Source organism: Carcharodon carcharias, chromosome 9, assembly GCF_017639515.1.
Source record: "Carcharodon carcharias isolate sCarCar2 chromosome 9, sCarCar2.pri, whole genome shotgun sequence".
NCBI lineage: Eukaryota > Metazoa > Chordata > Chondrichthyes > Lamniformes > Lamnidae > Carcharodon > Carcharodon carcharias.
Window position 1 is genome coordinate 143,587,082 of NC_054475.1, and position 15,314 is coordinate 143,602,395.

Below are 15,314 nucleotides of genomic sequence, written 5' to 3' on the forward strand. Positions count from 1 at the left end.
CTGATCAGAATACAGTACCTCCAAGTGAGTCAAGGCAAAAATCAAATCAGGTTTCTGACTCCTGTTTACTATACTGCAGACATTACTGGATTTTTGTGGACATTGCAGGACCATATGAAATAGGAACAGGAGTAGGCCACTTGGCCCCTCACGCCTGCTGCGCCATTCAATGAGATCATGGCTGAACTGATTGTAACCTCAATTTCACATTCCCGCCTACTCCCAATAACCTTTCACCTCCTTGCTTATCAAGAATCTGTCTACCTCTGCCTTAAAAATATTCAGACTCTACTTCCACTGCCTTTTGAATAAGAGTTCCAAAGACTACCCGCTGAAAAAAGAATGCTCCTCACTCCTGCCCTAATTGGGCGACCTCTTATTAAACAGTGGTCCCTAGTTCTAGATTCTCCCACGAGAGGAAACATCCTCTCCACATTTAGTCTGTCAAGACTCCAAAGGAACTTATGTTTCAATCAAGTCACTAATTACTCTTCCAAAATTTCAGTGGATACAAGCCTAACCCCTCCAACCTTTCTTCAAAATAGAACCTGCCCAATCCAGGTATTAGTTTCGTAAATATCTGAACTGCTTCCAACATATTTACATCCATCCTTAAATAAGGAGACCAATACTGTACACGGTACTCCAGATGTGGTCTCACTAATGCCCTGTTTAACTGAAGCATAACCTTCCTACCTTTGTGTTCAATTCCCCTCGCAATAAATGATATTCTGTTAGCTTTCCTAATTACTGTACCTGCATACTAGCCTTTTGCGATTCATGCACTGGGATCCCAGATCCCTCTGCATTTCATAGCTCTGCAATCTCTCCTTTTAGATAATACACTTTTTTATTTTTCCTGCCAAAATGGACAATTTCACCCTTTCCCATGTTATACTCCATTTGCTAGGTCTGCACACTCACTTAACCTATCTGTATCCCTTTGTGGTCTCCTTGTGTCCTCTTCACATCTTACAATCCTACCTACCTTTGCGTCATCAGTATATTTATATAAATTGTAAAAGGTTGAGGCCCCAGCACTGAACACTAGCACACCACTTGTTACATGTTGCCAACCAGAAAAATACCCATTTTTGTCTACCCTCTGTTTCCTGTTAGCTAGCCAATCTTCTAACCATGCCAATATGTTACCCCCTACACCAATGAGTGTTTATTTTTCACAACCTTTGATGTGGCACCTTATCAAATGCCTTCTGGGAATCTAAATACGGTATACCAGTTCCCTTCTATCGAGTGTATGTTACTTCAAAGGACTGCAATAAGTTGATTAAACATGATTTCCCTTTCACAAAGCCATGTTGACTCTGCCCAATTGCCCTAAATTTTTCCAACTGCCCTGCTATAACGTCTTTAATAATACCTTGTAACATTTTCCCTATGACAGATGTTCAACTAACTGGCCTGCAGCTTCCTGCTTTTTGTCTCCCTTTTTGAATAAAGGAGTTATCACTATTTTCTAATCTAATGGAACCTTCCCCGAATCTAGGAAATTTTGGAAAGTCAAAACTAATTACATCAGCTATTTCACTGGCCACTTTTAAGAATCTAGGATGAAGTCCATCAGGACCCAGGGACTTGTCAGCCCACATCTCCAACAATTTTCTCAGTACTGGTGATTGTAATTTTCCCTGAGTTCCTCCCTCCCTTCCATTTCCTGATTTACAGCTATTTCTTGGATGTTACTTTTATCCTCTAGTCAAGATTGATGCAAAACACTGGCTCAATTCATCAGCCATCTCCTTATTTTTCATTATTAATTCTCTACATTCACTTCCTATAGAACCAATGCTCACTTTGTTAACTCTCTTTTTAAAATATCAATAGAAACTCTTACTATCTGTCCTTATATTTCCAGCTAGCTTTCTCTTGTACTCTAATTTTCCCTTGCTTATCAATCATTTGGTCATTATTTGCTGTTCTATATTTTCTGTCCAATCTTTGTGCAATTATATGCATTTTCTTTAAGTTTGAGACTATCTTTATTTTTAGTTAATCATGGATGGTGTTTTTTAAAATTCATTCATGGGATTTGGGTATTGCTGCCTGGGCCAGCATTTATTGTCTATCCCTAATTGTCTTGGAGAAGGTGATGGTGAGCTGCCTTCCTGAACTGCTGCAGTCCATGTAGTGTCAGTACATCTACAGTGCTGTTAGGAAGGGAATTCCAGGATTTTGACCCAGTGACAGTGAAGGAATGACGATATATTTCCAAATCAGAATGGTGAGTGACTCGGAGGGGAACTGCCAGGTGGTGGTGTGCCCATGTATCTGCTGCCCTTGGCCTTCCAGATGGTAGTGGTCGTGGATTTGGAAGGCGCTAACTAGGGAGGCTTGGTGAGTTCCTGCATTGCTTGGTGAGTTCCTGCATTGCATCTTGTAGATGGTACACAATGCTGCCACTGTGCATTGGTGGTGGAGGGAGTGAATGTTTATGGATGGGATGCCAATCAAGTGGGCTGCTTTGTCCTGGAAGGTGTCGAGCTTCTTGAGTGTTGTTGAAACTGCACTCATCCAGGTAAATGGAGAGTATTCCATCACACTCATTAATAGATGACACTCCTGACTTGTGCCTTGTAGATGGTGGATAGGCTTTGGGGAGCCAGCAGGTGAGTTACTCACTGCAGGATTCCTGGCGTCTGACCTGCTCTTGTAGCCACAATATTTATATGGCTTGTCCAGTCCAATTTCTGGTCAATGGTAACATCCAGGATATTGAAAATGGGTGATTCAGCAATGGTAATGCCATTGAATGCAAAGTGGTGATGGTTAGATTGTCTCTTGTTGGAGATGGTCATTGCCTGGCACTTATATAGCGTGAATGTTACTTTCCATTTGTCAGCCCAAGCCTGGATGTTGTCCAGGTCTTGCTGCATTTGGACATGGACTGCTTCAGTATCTGAGGAGTCGTGAATGGTGCTTAACATTGTACAATCATCAGCGAACATCCCACTTCTGACCGTATGATGGAAGATGGTTGGGCCAAGGACACTACCCTGAGGAATTCCTGCAGTGATGTCCTGGAACTGGGATGATTGACCTTCAACAACCACAAACATCTTCATTTGTGCTAGGTATTACTCCAACCAGCAGAGAGTTTTCCCCCTGATTCCCATTTTGCTAGGGCTCCTTGATGCTACACTCCGTCAAATACTAACTTGATGTCAAGGTTAGTTACTCCCATCCCATCTCTGGAGTTCAGCACTTTTGTCCAAGGCTGTCAGATCAGGAGCTGAGTGATCCTGGCAGAATCCAAACCGAGTGTCAGTGAACAGGTTATTTCTAAGCAACTGCTGCTTCATAGCACTGTTGATGAGCCCAACCATTACCGTACTGATCGAGAGTAGACTGATGGGGCCGCTGGTAATTGGCCGGAATGGAGTTGTCCTGCTTTTTGTGTACAAGACATACCTGGGCAATTTTGCATGTTGCCAGGTGGATGCCAGTGTTGTAGCTGTACTGGAATAGCTTTGCTAGGGGCGTGGCAAGTTCTAAAGCACAAGTCTTCAATACTATTGCCAGAATTTTATCAGGGCCCATAGCCTTTGCAGTATCTAGTACCTTTAGTTGTTTCCTGTGGAGTGAATCAAATTTGCTGAAGACTGGCATCTGTGATGCTGGGGATCTCCAGACGAGGCCGAGATGGATCATCTACTTGGCATTTTGGGCTGAAGATTGTAGCAAATGCTTCAGCCTTAACTTTTCCACTGATGTGCTGGGCTCCCCCCATCATTGAGGATGGGGATATTTGTGGAGCCTCCTCCTCCAGAGAGTTGTTTAATAGCCCATCACCATTCCCTACTAGATGTGGCAGGACTGCAGAGCTTAGATCTGATCCGTTGGTTGTGGGATCGCTTAGCTCTGTCTATTGCATGCTGCTTACATTGTTTGACATGCAAGTAGTCCTGAATTGTAGCCTCACCATGTTGACACCTCATTTTTAGTTATGCCTGACGCTGCTCCTGGCATGCTCTCCTGCACTCTTCATTGAACAACAGATCCCCTGGCATGGTGGTAATGGTAGAGTGGGGGATATGCCAGGCCACGAGTTACAGATTGTGACTGAGTACAATTCTGCTGCTGCTGAAGGCCCACAGTGCCTCATAGTTACCCAGTACTGAGTTGCTAAATCTGTTCGAAATCTGTTCCACTTAGCACAGTGCTGGTGCCACACAACATGATGGAGGGACTTCAATGTGAAGATGGAACTTCACCTCCACAAGGGCTGTGCGGTGTTCACTCCTACAAAAGCTGTCATGGACAGATGTATCTGCAGCAGGCAGATTGGTGAGGATAAGGTCACATATGTTTTTCCCTCTTGTTTACTTCACCAGCTGCTGCAGACCCAATCCAGCAGCTGTGTCCTTTAGGACTCAGCCAGCTCGGTCAGAGGTGGTGCTACCAAGCCACTTTTGGTGATGGACCTTGAAGTCCCGCATCCAGAGAAAGTTCTGTGCCCTTGCCACCCTCAGTACTTCCTCCAAGTGGTGTTCAACATGGAGGAGTACTGATTCATTAGCTGAGGCGGGACAGTACATGGTAATCAGCAGAAGTTTTCCTTGCCCAAGTTTGACCTGATGCCATGAGACGTCACGGAGTCTGCAGTCGATGTTGAGGACTCCCAGGGCAACTCCCTCCTGACTGTATACCACTGTGCCGCCACCTCTGCTGGATCTGTCCTGTTGGTGGGACAGGACATACCCAGGGATGATATGGTGGTGTCTGGGTCATTATCTGTAAGGTACAATTCTGTGAGTGTGACTATGTCAGGCTGTTTGACTAGTCTGTGAGACAGCTGTCCCAATTTTGACTCAAGTCCCCAGATGTTAGTAAGGAGGACCTTGCAGGGTTGACAGTGTCCTCCCCTTGGAGTTTTTTTTCTTGTTGGAATGTATCTATTCTGTGTGTTCTGAAATATTCCCTTAAATGTCTACCACTGCATCTCTATTGACTGATCCCTTTACCTAATTTGCCATTCACTTCAGCTAGATGTGCTTTCATGCCTTCATAATTGCCCTTATTTAAGTTTAAAGTCTTGGGACAACTCTTCTCTTCCTCAAACTGCATGTAAAATTCAATCATCATATGATCGCTGCTACCTCAGATCACCTTCACTATGAGGTCATTAATTAACCCTATGTCTGCACAATACCAGATCTAGTAAGGCCTGCTCTCTAGTTGGTGCCAGAACATGCTGTTCTAAGAAGCTATCCCAAAAAACATTCTATGAATTCCTTATCTAGGATACCTTTGCCCATCTAACTTTCCCAGTCTATAAGCAGATTAAAATCCCCCATGATAATCGCTGTACCTTTCTGACAAGCTCCCATTATTTCTTTCTTTATACCCCATTCTACTGTATAGTTACAGTTATTTTTGTAACCTCTAGAGTTACCTGCTGACTTACTCTTAAATTGACTGTCCCCTCTGTCCCTTCCTGTCATGGCTTGTTTATCATTTCCCAGATTAACTCCTTTCTCTCTTGTCTTTTTTCTACTCCTTGATTTATTACATCTTACTAAATTTGATCCCTTGCCCCCCACTATTTAGTTTAAAACCCTGTCTACTTCCTTCGTTATGCAGCTTGCTAGAACACTGGTCCCAGCATGGTTCAGGTGTAGACTGTCCCAACGGTACAGCCCCCACATTCGCTAGTACTGGCGCCAGTGCTCCACAAACCAGAACCCACTTCTCCCACACCAGTCTTTGAGTCATGTATTCATCTCTGATTTTATGTACCCTATGCCAATTTGCACGTGGCTTAGGTAGTAACTCAGAGATTGTTACCTTTGAGGTTCTGCATTTTAATTTAGTGCCTAGCCCCTCGCAATCTCTATGCAGAATCTCTTTCCTAGTTCTATCTATGTCGTTGGTTCTTACATGGACCATGGCAACTGGATCCTCCCCCTTCTAATACAAGTTCCTCTCCAGTCCTGAGCATATGTCCCGAACCCTGATAGTGTCAATCCCCCTCCCTATACTGTCCCCTATTACCACTACCCTCCTTTTTGCTTCCCCCACTTGAATGCCTTCCTGTACCTTAGTGCCATGGTCAGTTTGCTCTTCATCCTGCAGCCCCCACTCTCATTTGAACAAGCTGAGCAAACCTCAAACCTATTGGACAATTGCGATGGCTGAGGCTCCTGCACTCTGGGTCCTGTCTTACCTGCCTCACTTGCAGTCACACCCTCCTGTCCCTGAGCACTGACCAAATCAGTGGCGTGACTGCCTCCTAGTACAAAATATCTAGGTAACTTTTCCCTCCCTGATGTGTTGTAGTGTCTGCAGCCCAGCCTCCAGCTCAACGAATGAGCCAAAGCTCCTCGAGCTGCAAACACTTCTTGCAGGTGTATTTCCTGGGATCATACTGGCATCCAGGAGCACCCACATGCTGTACTCTTGAGACATCTCCTGTCCTGCCATCCTTAATGTGTTTTAATTAATTATTTAATTATATTATTCACTTATTTATTTTCCTTTTTTATATATTTTATTAACTTTATCACCAGTTCATAGACTATTTTAAACCTTGGGACTGGAATTGACATTAACCTCTTACTCACCAAACAGCTAGCTCCGTGCCCTGTAGTAGAATAAGAATCAATTCCTACAGGGTGAAAAAGGTAGGAAAAGCAAAAAAGAGAGGAACACCTCCTTCCTCTCCTCACCAAACACCCTCACTCACCAAACTCCCAGTTGTGCACTCCATTCCAAAGCTGCACTCATTTGCCTTGGCTGCATGAAAGAAACCTGAATTTATACTAAACTGAACTGCAGCTACAGAAATCAAATTCAACAAGTTAGCTGATTACCTACTCAACTCTCTCAGCAGTTTACCCTGCCCAAAGCTGGAAGAAAGAGAGAAACTTAGTTTAGAACAAAGAACAAAGAAAAGTACAGCACATGAACAGGCCCTTCAGCCCTCCAAGCCTGCGCCGATCATATTGTCTGTCAACTAAAACATTTTGCACTTCCGGGGTCCGTATCCCTCTATTCCCATCCTATTCATGTATTTGTCAAGCTGCCTCTTAAACACCACTATCATACCTGCTTCCTCCACCACCTCTGGCAGTGAATTCCAGACACTCACTACCCTCTACGTAAAAATCTTGCCCCACACATCTCCTCTATAGTTTTTTCACCTTAAATTTATGTCCCCTAGTAATTGACTCTTCCACCCCGGGAAAAAGCTTCTGCCTATCTACTTTGTCCATGCCACTCATAATTTTGTAAAGTTACACGGTACTTTCCAGTTACTGCTAATTACAGACTGGACTAGATTTTTCAAAAACAAGACAAACACTTTAAACTCCTCCACTCATCAAACTCCCAGATATGCACTCAGTTCACAAAGCTGCCTTGCATGAGGACAGTAATTGGCTTGACTGTAATACCCAAACTTCATGGTGATATGGACTCGAAATGTCAACTGTATCCCTCTCCGCAGATGCTGTCAGACCTGCTGAGTTTTTCCAGGTATTTTTGTTTTTGTTCATTATTTCATGCTGAAATAGTTTGCTGACTCTTGTCATAGCTCACACATAAGTGGCCACTTGGATGTCACAGTGGAGAGGAAATCAATGGCCATGCAATTGTACTCGTGTATTTTTTGTCATCTTCAGCTAACAAAGAATAGAATTAAATTCAGGATGGGATTAAAACTGTTACTGAAGAGTGCAGAGGTAGTAGTATTAGGGCCCAACAAAAAAAAGTTTTATTTTTTTAATGTACAGCCTCAGCTCACCCAGATCTGTCAAGTGGAATTCATCACTATTAAAGAACATTCCTTTTCATGGGGTTTAGAAAAATAGTGTATTAATAGCACTGTGGCACAAATGTAGCAGTGAGCAAGCAATGGTGAACAGACGACTGATCTGGAGGCTGCTGTGGAACAACATTGAAACCACTGTTTATAAAGGGGAAAACTGTCAAAAGGCATTAGTGCAAATTAAGGTAGGCAAGGGAATGATGATGTTCATTGAATGATACAACACGCAAGGAGCCACTCGGGCCATCATAGCTCTTCTAAAGAGCTTTCAAATTAGTCCTAACCCCTTGCTCTTTTCCCATAGCTCTACAAAATTTTCTCTTAATTCTTGTACTTATCCAATTATGTTTTGGAAGTTACTATTGAATCTGCTTCCATCACCTTTTCAGGCACTGTGTTCCCAATCACATCAACTCATTGTTTAAAAATGGTTTTCTCATATTGGCTCCGGTTCTTTTGCCAATTCCTTTAAATCAGTGTATTCCCCACACTATAAGCTGCTTGTTTCAGCTATGTTGTACAACAGAAAAGCATAAAACTTCTAATGATATGAATACTGTCACTGTTCATATTTAGCATGAAATGTAATATTACCATCATGTAGTTACACATTCCCTCACAAGGTGGAGCCTAAGCATAACTAGCAACTAACATGCAGCCAAGATTACAGGATTATTTGGGTTCATCAGAGACAAGTGAACATATGACTCCTGGTTGCAGAAAACCCTATGTAGTCCACCCAATATAAAGACGAATGCAATGTTTGTCAAGGTAATCTCCAGTGCAGCTTACTGTTGATACTTATACTAAATTTTTGTTTTAACAGCTTGGATAGTAATCTGCAGAGTCTACAATCCAGCTTTATAGAACCCATTCATTCCATTGCACCACTTGTTGCATACTACCCAGCCTCTGTCCTGTTGTTACAGCCATGGTTGTCCAGTTCTGTTCCTTGTCAATGGTGACCTCCAAGATGATGTTGATGGGGGACTTGTGAAGGGGTGGTGAGTAGGCAATCTCTTGTTCAAGATGATTATTACCTGGTGATTATGTATGCAATTGTTACCTACAACTTGGCAACCCAAAATGTTATCCCACACCCTGCTCTAGAGTGGCAAGTGCTGCTTCATTATCAGAGGGGTGTGAATGGAACTGAATACTGTGGAATCGTTAATGAACAGCCCCACTCCTGACTTTCTGTTGGAGGGCAGGTAATTGGTGAAGTAGTTGAAGGTAGTTGAACTAAGGACCTTTCATCGAAGAATTCCTAGATTGCATCAGGTATGACTACAGCCTTTGGCAAGTTTTCATGTTGACTCCTGTTGATTTCAATTCTTGAGTATCATGGAGCTGCACTTAACCAGGCAAGAGGAAGATATTCCCTTACAGCCCTAACTTGTGCCTTGTAGATGTTGGACAGACTTTTGGAAGTCAGGAGTTGAGTACTGACCACAGAATTCCCAGCCTCTGACCTGCTTTGGTAGCCACTATATTTATATGATTGGTCCAATCAAGTTTCTAGTCAACAGTAAACCCCCAGGATGTTGATGGCGGGGTATTCTATGATGGTAATGCCATTGAATATCAAGGGGAGATGGTTGGGATTCCTCTTGTTGGAGATGATCATTGCTGGGCATGTGTTGTGGCATGAAGGTTACTGATCACTTATCAGCCCATGCCTGTCTGTTGGCCAGGTCTTGCTGCATATGGGCATGGACTGCTTCTGAGGAGCAAATGATTCTGAAAACTGCTCAATCATCAGTGAGCATCCCCACTTTTGACCTTATGATGGAGGGAAGGTCATTGATGAAGGAGCTGAAGATGGTTGGACCCAGCTCTGGTGCACTGGTCGTCAATACCACAAGTTGGGATGCTGTTGAATGTGCACCAGAGCTTGCCAATCATCTAGCCATGCTGCACAAGTAAGCTATGACACTGGCACGTACCCAAAAATGTGGCTTTGTTGTATCCACTGCACTCAGCCGCTTTTGAACGTCATGGGAGTGAAGTGAATTGGCTGCTCACTGGTATCAGTGACAGTGCTGATGGCCTCAATGGAAATCAAGTAGGATCATTCACTTGGCCTTTAGAATCTGGTATGACCCTGGTGAAATTAGTGTACAGGACCACTTGCATGTTAATCAATAAAGGCAGCAGGCAATGGACAGAGATAAGTGTACCCACGATTAATGGATCAAAACAAAGCTCCAAAATGTGTAGCGCCACTACAACCAGTCAAGAAGGTTGATGGACAACCACACAACTGACAAATTGAGGAGACTTCATGAATATTTGCATCACATTAGTCCAAGAGACAAGAATGAAGTGTTTTCAAGTGTCATCAAACAGAAAAGTATTTACAAATATAAATTTTTTCCTTGCAATATTTTCCCCTGAAGGTGTTGATTCAAGCAGGGATAGAATTCCATGGATTCCGCCCTTTCGTAAGAACACAAGAAAAAACATAGGTTTGAAACAAAGCCATTTCGCCCACTGCACCTTATATGTCTAGCACTCTAAATCTTCTATTACATCATCCAAAATATACTTTAAATATTCTTTGCTTGCCCTACACTACTTTATCTGGCATATTATTCCAAATATTTATTGTCTATGAGTAAAGAAGAGCGTCCTGATTCTGTCTGCACTAAGTTTTCATTCATTTCCATTCATGTTATCTAGTTTCATTTTCCTGTCTTATTTTAAAAATAGCATTCTGGTCTTAAAGGCTAGCAAAACACTGCGAGTTTGCTGGGGGTTGTTATCCTTTTCACATTGGATCTATGATGATCTATTCTGATGGGTGTGTGGGCTATTAGCACTGGCTCACTTGACCCCTGTGACTGAGTGTTCTCTGTGGTTTCATATTGCCTGGGTCTGCTGCTTACTGCAGACACACTAATGGAGCAGTGTTGCAAATTTACCTGAATGGGCCCTGTCCTCCTTTCATTGGCAGTGACAATGATGGGCTACAGTGGTGGCTCAGTGATGGGTTCTACGTCCACCCCAGAAACTTGAGCACATAATCTAAGGTGTCAGTCCAGTGAAGGACGGAGGGAGTGCTGTTGCAGCTGCCATCTTTCAGGTGAGATGTTACACTGAGGCCCATCTGCCCTCAGGTCAACAGAGAAGATCTCAATCTACTATTTTGGAGAAGGGCAGGGGAATAATCCTCAGTGTCCTTATCACTAAAAATAATGGACTTCATCACATAGCTGTTTGTGGGGTTTGCTGTGTGCAAACTGGTTACCACACTTGCTACCTTACAGAGGCAACAACTGTAAATTTCAAGAGTACTTAATTGGTTGTAAAGCACTTTGGCAGATCCTGAGGCTGTGAAATATGCCAAATAAATGCAAGTCATTCTTTCTTATTCCCTGTTCTCTGCAGGAAGCCTTACTTTAATTTTAAGAAGTCCATAGATATTTATAAGGTAAAGCCAGGGAGGCAATTTGTTGCCCTTATGGTTCCAATATGGACTCTTGTAGCCCTTTAATTTGTGGCTTGAACCTATTTAACATCTTATATATTGTTGATGAGGTCCCACCCACTTTTCTACACCTCTCCTCCAAGCCATAGGTTTTCAAACTGTTATAATATTCTCCTCAAAATTTATCTGAACATCTTTTACCTCCAAATACTCATTCATGTGCTAAAGTATGTTTTTAAAATCACTGCAATTCCTGACATTGCCCAGGAACAAGAACTTGGCACCCACTCCATCTGCCAGTGCAAGCGCAGTCCCTCCTGCCACTAATGTTATTGTTGTGCATACGTTATCTGTGGGGCCCCACTCCCCCCTTACTGCCTTCCGCTCACTGCCCTGCTCTCAACTCGTCCTCCACTCCCAATCCCTTTCCTGCCCTACTCTCAACCTCTCACCATCCTGCTCACCTCTCCTTTGCTGCCCTGCTCCTGGCCCCTTGCCGACCCCTTGCTATCTCCCTCTCGCCACCTTGTTTCCGAACCCCTCTCCTTGCCCGCACCCAATCTGTCTCCCACCTAAAATAAAACAGAAAATGCTGGAAAAACTCAGCAGGTCTGGCAGCATCTGTGGAGAGTTAACGTTTTGAGTCTGTATGACTCTTCTTCAAAGCCTGTGTCCCACCTGGTTCCAACATCTCACTGTCCTGCTCACCTCTCCTTTGCTGCCCTGCTCCCAACCTCAGCAGCGAGGGCTTGGGAGAGGGACGGTGATTGGGAGGCAGCAAGTGGGTGGTGAAGGGTCAGGAAGAGCTGGCGAGCAAGCCAGCGAGAGGTTGGGAGCATGGTGGCAAGTGGGGGGGCAGTGAAAACGGTGTTCTGTGTTCTTCCTGGGCTGAATCTGATCTGTGCCATCGTTTAAGCAAGCGGCTGCCTCGGGTGTTGCTGACAACAACTGCAACTGCTTGTGTGGGGAGTGCACCCGCTGCAGTCGCCGTGTCGGCAAATTCTCCCTTTGAATATCAAGGAGGAAACTGAAGTTTATTCGGAGTTGATTTTGGTAATCCCTTCCCATTTAGATGAGACCCTCCTCTCCCCTATGTCATGAAGAGACAATAATGTCTAGAATGTTATTGGAACTTACTTTCAAATCAGACTTGTAATACGGTCTGTGTCTATGGGTGGAATTCATCCGAGCCCGCTGATGGCGGGCGTGATAGATCGCGTGTGTGGAAAATATGGCGCGACCTGCTTCACGATGGCTTGAAGGCAGGTCGCGATCGTCTGCTCATCCTGCCAACAAGGGCTGCGTTTCCAGCCGTCGATTGGCGAGGAGCTAATTGTAATACATTAGCATATAATTAAAGGGCCAACCCGCCAGGTTCCTGGAACCCCGATGTATCATCCATCCATGTAGGCTGGAAAGCACACCGAAGTGTTTCACAACAGCACGCAGGCAATGTGCACCTGGCGGCCTTCACTTTGGGGGAGCTGAGGTGAGTAAGCAGCAGCGTTCTCCACAGCTCGCCTGTTTTTTACAGGCCTCAGGCACTGGGGGCAACTGATGCCTGGCCCCAGAGGTGACTGCCGTGGGGGCACAGTGTCCGGGGGCAACCGTTGTCGGATGTCGGGGGGGGGGAGAGGGGGGGGTTGGCAGGGTGGTGTCAAGTACTGCCCTGGTGCTGCATCCCACGCACAGGCAATCGAGGTGGGGGGCAGGGTAAGCGAGGGAAATGGTCACACGTTAGGGATACCTGTATAAACTGACCGAGCCTCTGCAACTGAGACAGATCAGGCGCAGCACAGTGATATGATTGGGGTCGAGCTCCTAGCCTGCCTGCCCATTGAAGCAATGCGGGGGCACCAATGGGCCACCAAGCGCTCCATACCTTAGCACACCATCCCCAACCCCCACCCCCGGCACAGACTACGAGTCTGCCACCATTTTATCGGACCGCAGAGCAGTTGGACTTCACAATCTCTTCGCTAATGCTGGCCATGTAGCAGTCAGTACTGGAGATGCTCACAGCCCCTTGCAATCTCAGCATCCCGGTTTGGACCGGTGTCCCCCATGTTGCAGATTTACAGGGCAGCTATGCAGCACACTCATCTCTGGCCATCCATGGGTGACCAGCACTTTCTGGGAAGCGTTAAGAGGCAGTCTCACAGGGCCAGGAAAGGTGCTAAGTACAACCATGATAACCACATCTTTCTCTCTTTCACGCTGCAGGAGAAACATGTCAGGATCCTGGTGACCTAGCTGTATGTCTGATGACCTATAGAGACTGTAGAAGATGGAGGAGAGAGCGACTGAGGCTCATGGCTGCACAAAGTCAGCAGCAGCAATCTCATGAAGAAGTGGCAGCAGTGGCTCCTGCACATGCTGCCCAGGAATGACAGCGAGCCGGCAGCTAGCAACACCCAGTGTCTATAGACACTGCCTGCCATTCCTGCAGATGACCGAGAACCAGTGCTGCCTACAACTGTGATGTCTAGGGACCTAGTCTACTGCATTCGCTGCTCCCAATGCGGTCTCCTCTACATTGGAGAGACCAAACGCAGACTGGGTGACTGCTTTGCGGAACACCTTCGGTCTGATCGCAAGCATGACCCAGACCTCCCTGTCACTTGCCAATTCAACACACCACCCTGCTCTCATGCCCACATGTCCATCCTTGGCCTGCTGCAATGTTCCAGTGAAGCTCAACGCAAACTGGAGGAACAGCACCTCATCTTCTGACTAGGCACTTTACAGTCTTCCAGACTTAATATTGAGTCCAACAATTTCAGATCATGAACTCTCTCCTCCATTACCACCCCCTTTCCGATCCCCCTTTTTCCAATCATTTATAATTTTTTTACAAATATATTTTTCTTTTTCCTCCTATTTTAAAATTTATTTTGATCTATTGTTTCATCCCCACCTTTTAGCCCATTTTGACCCCTTCCTCCCACCCCACCTCCACTAGGGCAATCTGCTACGAGCTTGTCCTGCTTGCTACCCTTAATGTCCCCATTAGCACATTCCTTAGCTAATATTACCACCATCAACACCCCTTTGTCCTTTTGTCTATGACATCTTTGGCAGTCTCTCCTTAGCCTCCACCTATCACTGGCCCCCTAGTGAGCTCTACCTGTCCCACCCCCCTCTACCAGCTTATATTTCACCTCATTTCTATATGTCTTAGTTCTGATGAAGGGTCATATGGACTCGAAACGTCAACTGTATCCCTCTGCGCAGATGCTGTCAGACCTGCTGAGTTTTTCCAGGTATTTTTGTTTTTGTTCTAGATTTCCAGCATCCGCAGTATTTTCCTTTTATACAGGCTCAACATGTTCCCTCTAGGGTGATAGGAAGGAGTAACAAGCCCAGAGAACCTTGGATGATCAGAGATATTCAGGATACGATGAGAAGAAAAAGAGAGGCTTTTAGCAAGTACAAGGGAAGCAAATCAGCGGAGGCATTAATGGAGTACAGAAAGTGCAGGGCGGAGCTTAAGAAAGTAATTAGGAGAACAAAGAAGGAATATGATAAAGCTCTGGCTGGTAAAAGTAGGGAAGACCCCAAGACATTCTATATGTATATCAATGGGAAGAGGATAACCAGGGAAAGAGTAGGACCCATTAGGGACCAAGGGGGCAATTTATGGGCGGAGCTAGAGGACATTGGTAGAATGTTGAACGAATACTTCACATCCATCTTCACCCAAGAGAATGAGGATGAAGGTATGGAACTCGGAGAGAGAGACTGCAAGGTTCTTGAGCAAATTGATATAGGGAGTGAAAAGGTATTGGAGATGTTGGCAGGCTTAAAAGTGGACAAATCTCCAGATCCGGATGATTTTTAACCCAGACTGCTGAGGGAGGCAAGGGAGGAGATTGCAGGGGCTATGACCCTAATTTTTAATTCCTTTCTGGCCACGGGAGAGGTGCCAGAGGACTGAAGAACAGGTAATGTGGTTCCGCTATTTAAGAAGGGTTGTAGAGATAAGCCAGGGAACTAAACACCAGTGAGTCTCATATCAGTGGTAGGGAAACTATTGGAGAAAATTCTGAAGGAGAGAATCTATCTCCACTTGGAGAGGCAAGGTTTGATCAAGGATAG